Here is a 12,210-nt window from a genome sequence, read left to right on the forward strand (position 1 = left end):
AACGGCGTGGCAAACGCAGCGGTGGCGGAACCTCTGAGTTACCCGTGTAGCGGAGGAGAGGCGGTGGCCCCAGCGCCGCAGCTGTGCGCCGTGTGACGTCACTCATTCTGGAGAATGCACTTCTGGCGCAGCGGCGGCGACACCTCTGACTCACCCGCGCAGCGGAGGAGTCGGCGGCGGCTCTGACGTCACTCGCTCCTCGCGCTTGCGCAGTTGGGGCTCTCCGGGGATCCGCAAAATCGCTCACACCTAGCGTAGTGTTGCTTCCACAACAAAAAAAATCTTTCCTCTATGCGTGTCCACTGTAACTATACTGAAAGCTAGCTCACTAGACTTCAGCAAGCCTTACGTGTAGTCACAGGCGGATTGCGAAGAGCGATGAACGCATGCCTTCTTCCTGGACACCGCAGCGATAGGCCCGTTTTTATCCAGTGGTTTCTTACGCAGTCCACAGGACCCGTATACGGTAAAAACAGGAATGAGTGCAGTTGATTACATAGCGGATAACCAACTAAGTGAGCTTGGTTGGCTAGAAGTTTGTTGTTGCTGGAAAGAATAAATCGCTTGAAGGTGCGAGGAGCTATTCTTAAAACTAGTACGCAGGTTGAAATTGTGTGAGAGAGAATTCTGATGAGTAAAAACAAAATTTCTGTTTTAGCTGCCAGGTGGCAGCGGTTATGGTGCTCGGCTGCTGACCCGAAAGACGCGGCGGGTTCGATCGCGGCTGTGGCGGTCGCATTTCAGTGGAGGCGAAATGCTAGAGGTCCATGTACTGTGGGATGTCAGGACACGTTAAAGAACCCCAAGTGGTCGAAATTTCCGGAGCCCTTCACTACGGAGTCCCTCATAGCTTGAGTCACTTTGGGACGTTAAACCCCATAAACCTAAACCAAAGCTCCTGCTTACTTAGATCTTTGCGACTGAGGGGCATGCGAAGCTAGTTTGTTTACCTTGCATAGACGGCATGGTTACGACTAGGAGGAACGTAATTATATCTTGACGGACACTTCCTGCAGCGTGTCAATTCCAGCAAAAGTGCATATTAAAGAGAATATGTTAAAAAAGTTCGCAAATATATGCATTCTGATCGCTTTGGTAAAGCGGTATCGGACGGCAAGTTGGTGCTCTGTACTCTCACAGCAGTGATCGCTTTGACATGTCGTTCCAGGATATGTACTCGCACTTCACCTCACCTGTTTGCTTTGGCGACTGAGACTAGGAGTCGCCTGTTGAGACACCAGAGGGTTTGAAGGACAAGTTTATACTGCCATGAGGAAGGAAAAGGTGCAGTAACTGTCTCATTATGGGCGGACTGCATGAACTGCGCTGGGAGGTATGGAAAACTGGCCAAACTACGCGCCACACTGTCCTGCTGCCAGATGAAAACCTTGCTCTATTTTGACTTCACGCACTCACCCGCAAGTGCAAACAGGTGCGATGCGTGTGCACAAGCAGCACACACACACACACACACACACATGCGCGCGCGCGCGCGCGCCAACACACACACACACAAATTCTCTCACACACACACACATACATAAAAACACGCACACGCGCTTGCAAACACACACGCGCACACCACGCACACACATGCGAGTGCCGTAATTCATGCTTTCGTATGTCTAGGCCACCCAGCGGAACCTTTTTGAATTGTTCTGTGGGGTCTACAAGCTTATGATAAGGCCTAGGGCAGAATAATAGAGTTAATCTAAGGCTTAGAGCGACCATCTGCTAGACTTCATAAGTCACTGGGTATTCCTTAAATTTCTTGGTGTTCTGGATTTCTTTAGCCCTATCCTAGATCATTGTCTCTATACCCACATCCTTATATTAACAAATAGTAACCATCCTTACCTTCCACGCATCGGCATTCGCCTCCATCACAGCTCAGCTTCAGGAGTGGACTTGTCGAATCAGGACCGTAGAATTGCGTGCACGAACGCGCTAGTAAAGACGCGAACAAGAATAGCAATGTTACAAGAGTGATATGTCGCAGGATTGTTTAATTTTTTCAGGCAAGACGAGTTTCTTCCTGTCCCGTGCTGTACGCCACGCACGCAGAAAAGCTTGGCGACATTTTAAAAAGTTGGAAAAGAAACCCCAAATCTGTACTCTGTCTCACTCTACCTCTTTCCCGCATGCTTCCCCCGCAATTAAGAGCAGTTTAATAAGAGTTACTATGTGAGTTCAAACATTGTGATTGCAAAATGGGGTATGGCAGCTATGGCGGCGGCACGAATCGTGGCCTGTTCTGTGTTGCGAAGAACTTCGATAATTCTGCCCCTGACTAGGATGCGTCACTTGCAGCTTGTCCTCGAGCGCCAACATTGCGTGAGACAGCGGAATCCAGTCCTTGGCATAAAAGTTCTCCCGTGACTGGAATGGTCCAATTACTCCTCGCACCGATCCGAATGCACGAACAGATCTGAGGAAAGTGAGACTTACTCGGGTCATAGTAGTCGTACACCTTCACGAGAGCCGATTGGACATTGTAGACAACGTGCTGACGCTTTGTCCTGAACTTGAGGCAGGTTGGATTTTGCCATGGTATCTGGTAGAGTAAAACGGGTATGATATAAAGTTCATCGTCTAAACCAAAAAGAAAACACACGCACAAGAGCAGGTTTCGGGACAGTGGGTGCTTCTATGTGTGTGCCTAAACAGGGTATGGCGCGAGGGAGCAGGTTCAATACAGAAAAAGCACTGCGTCTTTCGCGCCCGGTTTTAGTTACAGGAAATTGAGAAATGAGCCGTGATGAGCCGTGAGAATGAGCCGCGAGAATGTGCGATCCTTAAACAACAAACTAGATGAGTTTCAAATTTTACTCCAGAGTTTTGGCTTTTCGTTTGACTTTGTTATGATTTCAGAATCATGGCTGAATACGAATAACTTCCATTTGCCGTCATTTTCAACGTTTTCTTATGAACCGTGATTGTCGTCGAGGTGGAGGAGTGTGTATTCTTGCTAACAACCGAATTGAGTGTAACATGGTGGAAGACCTATGTTATATGTCTTCAGATGTGGAAGTTGTTTCTGTAATAACCAATAATTCTGTGTTTTCTGTGTTGTATAGACCACCGAGCGGTGACATTTCTTTGTTCTTTGAATACATCGAGTCCTTTCTTACTTTTATAAGCGAACATAAATATGAGTTAGTCATAAGCGGTGATTTTAACATAGACATGTTATCCAATGCAGCAAATAGTGTCAACTTCGGTATAATTCTGCGCAGCTTCGGTTTGGCGATTACTACCAAAGAGCCGACCCGTATAACCTCGAGTTCCGAAACACTTCTTGATCTATTTATCACCAATATCAATCCTTCATCCATAATATCCGGGGTAACTTGTTGTGATTTGAGTGACCACATGGGAATCTATTTATTCTGTCAGGCTGTGAAACCCAAATTCAGAAAGCAGAATGCATCTTTTATCCAAGTCATAACAGCAGCATCCCTCGACGCTTTTCGTGCGGAGATGTGCGGTGTAAACTGGAACGATGTATATAACAAAACCAACGCGAATGACGCTTATCAAGCCTTTGCAGAAAAGTTTAACTCTACATATAACAAGCATTTCCCTCTTAAAAACAAACGAAAAGGTAGGAACGTACGGAAACCATGGATATCACTAGAGCTACTTGCGCGTATAAAACAGAAGAACAAACTGTACAGTTCTTTTGTTGCATCAAAAAACATTTATATTCTTGAACAATTCAAGAAATACAGAAATAAGTTAAACAATGACATCCGCAATGCAAGGAGACATTATTATGAGAATTACTTTGGCTCAGTCGACCGTCCTGACATACTTTGGAAAAAGCTGCGATCCCTTGATGCCAAGTATGTCAACACTGCCATTGATAAGGTGACTCATGATGGAAAAGAGTATGTAGGAGAAAACTTAGCCGAAGCATTTAACACTCATTTCACACAATATGTTCAACCCGCATCTGAACTGCACCATAGATCTATCTCTAGGTGCCCTGCCACTCTTTTCCTTGCACCTGTTGATGAAAGGGAAATTATACAAACATTCCATGAATTATCAAACTCCACTTCTTGTGACGTCAACAACATCCAGATTCGCCTTGTGAAATATATCATTGAATACATCTCTGCTCCTCTTGCTTATATATATAACCTATGTCAAGAAACCGCAACCTTCCCCTCAGATATGCAAATAGCAAAGGTGACTGTCCCGTATAAAAAGGGTAATAACAATGACTTTAGTAATTACAGACCAATTAGTATTCTTCCAGTATTTTCTAAAGGTTTAGAAAAATCGTGCTAATACGAATGCAAAAATTTCTTCAATCTCATAACATAATTACTAGTTCACAGTACGGATTCAGACAGAATAAATCAACAGAGCTTGCCCTTCTTCACGAAAAAGAATATATATTAGAACATTTTGAAAAGAAAATGTTAGTACTAGGCATATTTGTGGATTTCACGAAGGCGTTCGACAGGATTAGTCACAGTATTCTTTTGGAAAAGCTTGAACTATACGGGATACGAGGACAAGCTTTGCATCTCTTGAAATCTTATTTATCATCTCGAAAACAATATGTTCAGATTAGAAACTTCAAATCATCACAACGCTCAGTTAATACCGGTGTCCCTCAGGGCAGCATCCTTGGCCCTCTGCTGTTCAATCTCTACATTAATGACATTGTAACTATTGACACTTCCGCCCGCTTTATCATTTATGCCGATGACACTACTATCCTTATACCTGGTGATACCTGTGACGATCTAAACATGCATGCTAATCGCATATTAAATAATCTAGAGGAATCGTCAGACTCAAATTGTCTTTCAATAAATGTGTCAAAATCCAAAGCTGTAATTTTCCGTCCGACTGCACCAGCGCCCCCGTGTCTCTCGCATTGCCACAAGGAACTGTTCCCGTGGCTGCAGTTTCGTCTCCCCTTCCAAGGACAACTGTACCGGTTGAGCCCGTGACACCTCGTCAGCTACCGCAAGGAACTGCGCCTGTAAAACCAGTTGCGTCTTCCTTACCAAGGCCACCCGTACAGATTGAACCGACTGAGCCCCTGCCACCTCAACTGACACCACCGGTGAGTAGCGCCTCAGGTGCGCTTCTACCGACCCCAAAACTGTTCCGCGTCACCATCAAGCCTACATTGCGGTTTGACATTACTGCCATCCCTCCCCGTTATGTTCAGGCCACTATTGATCACGTTCTCGGCTCGTCTAACTATTGTGGATTTGTTGTGCATCGTCCTTCCAACACTATCACAGTGAACCTACCAACCTTAGCGGCCGCTGAGAAAATGTGCAGTGTGACGCAGGTCCCCCTGGACTCAAGCAAACATGTCCCCGTACAAGTATATCATGCATCCGCGCCTGACACCCTCCGATGCATCGTCTACCTCATCGACAGCACTAGCCCTCCCCAGGAAGTGAGAACAAATATCTGTTGTTCTACACACACAGTACTCAATGCCCGGCCTATGGGGCGCCGGGGCATGTACCTCCTCACCCTTCAAGGCCCGTCCAATCTACCAGACTACATAACCTATTACGGCGCCATTGTCAAGCCACAGCCCTTCCGTCCACGCCGTATCTTTTGCTACCACTGTCATAAAGAAGGGCATATGCAGACTACCTGCCCCAATCCTGCAGCAGTGGCCGATATGGACCAGACAGCAGACCTTTGTGCCCTGTGAAAATTACCAGGCCACGACATTCGTTCTCCTAACTGTCCAAAGAAGGAGGCAAAGAAGTAGAAGAAGCTGTCCGAGAGCACTGGCATCAGCACCAGCAATCGCTTCGCTGCTCTAGCGTGTGCTGAAGACGACTTCCCTGCACTTCCTACACCTGACTCCCCGACTATCAACGTGCCTGCTCAGCCACTTTCCTACGCACAAGCTGTTAACCGTCGAGGAAGGAAGCCCACATCAACACGTAAAGCCACGGACACCACAGATGAAGACACCGCTCTCGACAATGCCATCGCAGAGGCTCGTCGCCACTTAGAGGATCTCACTAAGCGTCGAGAACAGCGGCGCTCACAGCCATCTCGAAGAAACATAGCGAACGAGCTACCTCCTCACGAATCATCTCCAAATAGCACTGAGCCACATAACGGCGCCGAGGTCCCATCTAATGTGCACTCCCCGGCAGTGGAGAAAATAATGGCACTCATGCAGCAGTTGACCACCCTGATCGTTGAAGCTCTTCGGCCTCGCCATGGCTAGTGCATCATCTCTGGTGGTGCAATGGAACTGCCGTGGCTTTGCCAATAAGTCATCTGAAGTGAACATCCGCCTGCGTGACGGCAAACTCAAGGCCTGGGCCTTCCTTCTTCAAGAGCACAATTCCCTTCCTCGCCTCTCTGGTTTCTGCGCGTACCATTCTCCTTCCATCCTTGATCGCCGCTGCATCGCTTCCTCCCTCCATCCCGGTAAATCTGCAATATATGTTCGTCGTTCTGTTCCCCATACACCGATCGATCTTTCACGGTGGTGCAACACTCGCCAGGAGGTCGTTGGCCTTCTCGTAAAACCTGCACATACACCACTGATACTTGTATCTTTCTATGGTCGTCCGGGAACAGTGTCTCCCAACCTAGGTTGGATTCGTTTTCTCCGTAATAACTACTCGGGCACCCCTATTTTAGTTGGCGGAGATTTCAACGGCGCTCACACTTCGTGGGGCTACCCTTTGGATTCCTCCCGGGGTGCTCACATTCATGGCACCTTTCTAGATCATTCATTTCAACTACTAAATCAACCGCAAACTTCAACGCGCCCTCGGGGTGGTCCGTATTGGCCTGATTTGTCTTGGTGGTTAGGGCCCGGCTACCCTCGTTGGAATGTTGAACCAGACACTTGGGGCAGTGATCACAGCCCTATTTTAATCTCCATCACAACTTCGCGTCTACGGAAAATACGCCGCAGCGTGCGCTTTACATCATGAGACTCCGTACGCGCAGATAATAGGTTGTCTACGCTGAACCCATCTACTGTTGTCTACCCTCTCAGCTGTTTTGTCGACTCATACATTCGCCACTACTGAAAATGAGGATGATCCGAACCCGGACATCCATCTCCTTAATCTCTGGGCTCTTCGTCGCAGGGCGGATCATTATGCTTCTCGTAATCCCGACGACCCTTCAGCTCTTCCAGCTCTTGATCGGGCTACTGCACGTGCGCGGCGCTACTCAAAGCGACTTAGCAGACAACGCTGGGCTGCATGGTGTGCCCGCCTCTCCTCTACACAGGGTAATAGACATCTTTGGCGGGTATTTCACGCCATGGAACGCACGTCTCAAGTAGCGGATTATACCGAAAGCATTCGCTTGGCTCTAAATGTGGATGAAACTTCATTTGCACAACAAGCAGCCCGTCAGTTTTTCCCACATCATGACTGCCTCCCTACCCCTTCTCCCATATTATCGTTTTCTGAGCCCCCTGATGAGGTTACTTCAGATTTTACCATGGTAGAATTGCTGGCCTCCATAGATCGCCTCAAAACAAGCACTGCTCCCGGGCATGACGGTGTACCTAACTCGTTGTTTCGCAACTTGGAAGGACCTGCTCTACATTCCCTCCTTGATACATTCAATGAGGTGTGGCATTCTGGAGTCATTCCTGCAGAGTGGAAACATTCCATCGTTGTCCCAATCCCCAAATCAGGTCAGCCGCCGGTTTCTCTTTCGGCCCTCCGCCCTATTTCACTTACGCCTACTATCTGCAAGCTTTATGAACACATTCTAGCAGCTCGCTTGTCGTGGTGGCTGGAATCTTATGATTGTTATCCAGAATCTCAAATTGGGTTCCGCCCTCACATTGGAACAGAAGACAGTCTGGCTGTTTTGGCTGCGGTCGTACTAAACCATTCTCCCCATAGTCATCTTGTTCGTACGGTGATCGCTACTGACATCACAAAGGCATATGACAACGTCCTACACTCTTCTATTCTTGGCACCCTTCAAGATCTCGGTCTCCCGCATCGCTTTCTCCTTTCAATTCACTCATTTTTAACAAACAGAACATTCAGTGTACGTGTTGTTGTGACTGTACTTCGGACCACGTGGGCCCGATCAGGCATCTACCGTGAACAATCACCAAGGCCGACAACCTCGCGACGACCATGGGAAGTGGGTTGCTTGGAATGCCCCTTGCGAGCCTCAGCGGATTAGTGTAGCAGGAATTTCAAGGGTCATTGTCAGCAGTATCCCCAGCGAAATTCCTTGAGCGGAGGTGACCACTATAGAGGCGAAGGCCGGGGACGCGCCGGAGTTATTGTCCGAGCGACCACACCAAGGCGACGAGCCGGCGCCGGTCACGCTGGCGGATAATTGAAGAATTCTGTGGCCCCGACTCGCGTTCTGGGCATTCGGCGGGGAGGCAAGTTCATTTCACCTGCTGGAAGACTTCGGGAGATTCCTTTCCCGCAGGGCTGGATGAGTCGGCATCTCCTCCTCTCATCAACCAGCTGCGAGAGAGTGGAAAAACCCGCACCTGCCCAGCCGTGGGCGGTAACAAGAACGTCCCCTTCGGTCCATCCGATTGGACAGTGTTCGTCGACCATTATTCCCCAGCCAGGGATCTGGGGAAACCGAACGATATTTAACTCGGCCGTGAGTGTGGCCGAGAGAAGCCTGCTAGCTCCAGTCGACTACGGTTGACGAAGACGTTCCCCTTCCACTGAGAGCCATTCTCAGTCCCGCTCTATGTAACTAATGTAAATACAGTTTTTCCTTCACTTCCCCTACTCCCCGTCTCCGGCCCACGTTTCCTTCCTCCTTCGGCAATGCGGCGGTGATCCTGGATCCGATGCCTGGTGGGACACGCTACTAGCACGGCAAAATATAACAACTGGTGGCAGCGGTGGGATCTTCCACGCTTGGTCCTGGCTTCAGCAGTGGTGAGCGCTTGACTTTCTTTAAGAATCTGCCAGGCTTGATAACTCTGGAAATTTATCACTACCTGTAGATTGTTTTTCTGCACGTGCTCGCTTAAGCATTTCACGTAGCAGCTTATTTTTGAAAGTCCTCGTTCGGGAGTTGCCATGGATTTGAGCAAACTAAAGAAGCCAGAGTTGATGTTGCTGTGTGAAAGGCTGGGTATTGAGGCCAGGAAAAGTCACAGAAAGCCGCAGCTGATTGAGGCTATTAGGGAATGTGGTGCTAAGGAGGAGGGTGACAAAATTTGGGAGACCTGGGAAGTCATTCAGGAGGGAATCAGGAACGCTAAGGAGGAGGCCGACAGGGTTGAAAGGGAACGCAAGGAGAAGGCCGTTAGGGTTGAAAAAGAACGCCTTTACCGCAAGGAAGCCGCTAAGGAGGAGGCTGACAGGATAGAAAAAGAACGCCTTTACCGCAAGGAAGCCGCTAAGGAGGAGGCTGACAGGATAGAAAAAGAACGCCTTTACCGCAAGGAAGCCGCTAAGGAGGAGGCTGACAGGATAGAAAAAGAACGCCTTCGTCTCAAGGAAGCCGATGAAAGGCAACTTGCTTTAATGCGTTTGGAGTTGCAACAAATTTTAGAGGCGAAGCGCGCCGGCAGGAATTCGACATTAAATCAGGAGGTTTCGGCGCGAAAAGAAATTAAAGTCGGCAATGAAAACTGCGTGTCTTTGCCCATTGCCCGCGTCGCGATTGAGAGCCCGCTCGAGGTGCGTCTGACCGAGGCAGCCATCTCCCAAAACCTGCCTAAGCAGCATCCCTCGATTTGCTCAAATCGCTTGGATGTGCTGCCCAAAGAAAAAGGCCTTTGTTTTGGAGATAACGCTGCACAGGTCCTTACCACTTCGAAGGCTCGTGAATTCGCAGCGCCAGCAGAGCACGTAGTTGAAAAGGGCAAACCTGACAGCGACTGTGGAGCTCCAGGCCAGAGCGCGGCGTTAGCTGAAAAGCGCGATGCCGCGCAGATTTCCCTTTCAAACCAGAAAGACGTAGGCGCAGCGCAAAAATGTCGTCCTCCAGAAAGCAGTCGCACGCTGAAGGAGGCAACTGCAAGTTCTATTCTAGGCGAGGAATGCGCCTCATCGCTGCTTGGAAACAAAGATCAGTTCAGCGATAAGGTAACGACAGCCGCTCGCGACCGAACACCCGAAAACGAGTTATGCGTCAATGAAAACTGCGTGTCTTTGCCAATTGCCTGAGTCGCGATCGAGAGCCCGCTCGAGGTGCGTCTGACCGAGGCAGCCGTCTCCCAAAACCTGCCTAAGCAGCATCCCTCGATTTTCTCAAATCGCTTGGATATGCTGCCTAAAGAAAAAGGCCTTTGTTTTGAAGATAACGCTGCGCAGGTCCTTACCATTTCGAAGGCTCGTGAGGTCGCGGCGCCAGCAGAGCACGTGGTTGAAGTGGGCAAACCTCAACCTGTAAGCCCGAAGCCTGTAAATTCTCACGGTGATGAGCTAGAGCAGGCTTCGTCACAAACAGACGATGAGACGAACGCCGGCGACTTCAGCCGTGACGGCTCCGCGCTACCTAATGACGAGCCAGCCCAGGACTTACTCACTTCTAGCACAGGGGTAAAGAGCACCGATAGTAGTGCAGGCTATAGTGAGTCTTCCGAAGCAGGCGCAAGTGATGAGCTGGGGCTAGGTGAGGAACTGAAAAAGAATCTAGCATTGCCCCACTCAGATGGCTTTCTCGAACTCCTTCGTGTGGACAGAGAAACGTTCACCGCTGAGCAAGAGAAAGACCAGACTCTACGAAACTTGAGTCACCAAAGTGACATGGGTGTGTCACGGAAGAACATACCTTTCCAGCTCCGTTCTGGCCTGCTGTACCGCCAGTATAAGGATAGGAAAGGTATCCAACACGACCAACTTTCTGCCCGCGTCGCGATCGAGAGCCCGCTCGAGCTGCGTCTGACCGAGGCAGCCGTCTCCCAAGACCTGCCTACGCAGCATCCCTCGATTTTCCCAAATCGCTTGGATAGGCTGCCCAAAGAAAAGGGCCTTAGTCTTGGAGATAACGCTGCGCAGGTCCTCACCAGTTCGAAGGCTCCAGAATTCGCAGCGCCAGCAGAGCACGCGGGTGACGAGGGCAAACATGACCCAGTAAGCCTGATAAATTCTCACGGTGGTGAGCTAGAGCAGGCAATTTTACAAACGGATGATGAGGCGAACGCCAGCGACTTTACCTGTGACGGTTCAGCGATTGCTAGTGACGCGCCACGCAAACCAACTGCGAGGGTTTCCACGGAGCGGCAGCGTATAGAGGTGGCCAAACGGGAAGAGTTAATTAAGGGGAAAGTGCGGCTCTTGTTGAAAGCTCGACTGAAATCCGAACCGCGTAGCCGCCCCAATTTGGCACCTCGGTGCTCAAGAGTTCGCACCCGCCCCGTGGGAACACAAGCCAAGAGAACGCAACGCGCGAACCCGATCCGAGAGAGACGGATACGCTGGCACGGCATTCGCACTCGTCCGTTCCCTTCTCGCGTTCTGCTTTCTGAGCGTCAGCCAAACTTCAGAACCACGAGACTTGGACGAATAACAGTTAAGGGTCCTAAGCGGAAGTTCCTAGCCTTGTGTCATTTTGCACCTGCTAGAGCAGCTATCGGACCGCGGCCGCGCAGGGGGCGGCTGAAAAATAGGAACCAGTAAATTCCTTGAGTCGCAACGCTGTTTGTAGACGGATTCGAGGAATAATCCCGTCTTGAGTTGAATGCTTGTTTCTTTTTGTTCATTTAACTCTCCTGTACAGAAATGCAAGCTGAAATTCCTAGCATTATGTAATGTCTCATCTGCCAAGGCAGCTGTCGGCCGCGGCCGCGCAAGGAGCGGATATGACGCATAATCTCATGTTGAGTTTAATGCTTGTTTTTTGTCTTTTGTTCATTACACTCTCCTATGCGAAATGAGAGCGAAATTTCGGAGCTTGGCATTGCGGGACTCAGTTCACATGCGTTGCCGAAAGGTGCGAGTAATGGCAACGCTGATGGCCTCAGCCGAAGCTTTCCCGTGTAATGCCCTTTCCTGACTCCCCGGACGTTAATCCGCTATGCAAATTTGTATTTTGTTTTTTTTTTTTGCTTTAGCGGGAATCATTTTTGTCTGTTTTGTATGTGTGTTCAGCAGCTCCTCCTTCGCTTTGTGCTCTCACGGGCGGTGGCTTTCTGTGACATAAACCGTGCTACGGCACCCCCCCCCAAAATTTTAGAAAATTTTCCTCCCTTTTGACTAAACAAGCTCTGTGTATTCTGGTTTGGTCAAACAT

The 12,210-nt window shown here is 49.3% G+C and overlaps 1 pseudogene across 1 annotated transcript in view; it reads right to left on the reverse strand.

Moving 5' to 3' along the window:
- LOC149337667 (complement C3-like) overlaps positions 1-12,210 on the reverse strand; it is a 166,087-nt pseudogene that overhangs the window by 14,352 nt on the left and 139,525 nt on the right. The window contains exons 36-37 of the transcript XR_016284417.1: positions 2,449-2,554; positions 1,858-1,947 (exon numbers count right to left, since the gene is read on the reverse strand). The product of XR_016284417.1 is annotated as a complement C3-like (transcript). The remainder of the gene's footprint in view (positions 1-1,857; positions 1,948-2,448; positions 2,555-12,210) is intronic.

The sequence above is a fragment of the Amblyomma mixtum genome, chromosome 7 (assembly GCF_055824585.1).
Source record: "Amblyomma mixtum isolate Tamu chromosome 7, ASM5582458v1, whole genome shotgun sequence".
Lineage (NCBI taxonomy): Eukaryota > Metazoa > Arthropoda > Arachnida > Ixodida > Ixodidae > Amblyomma > Amblyomma mixtum.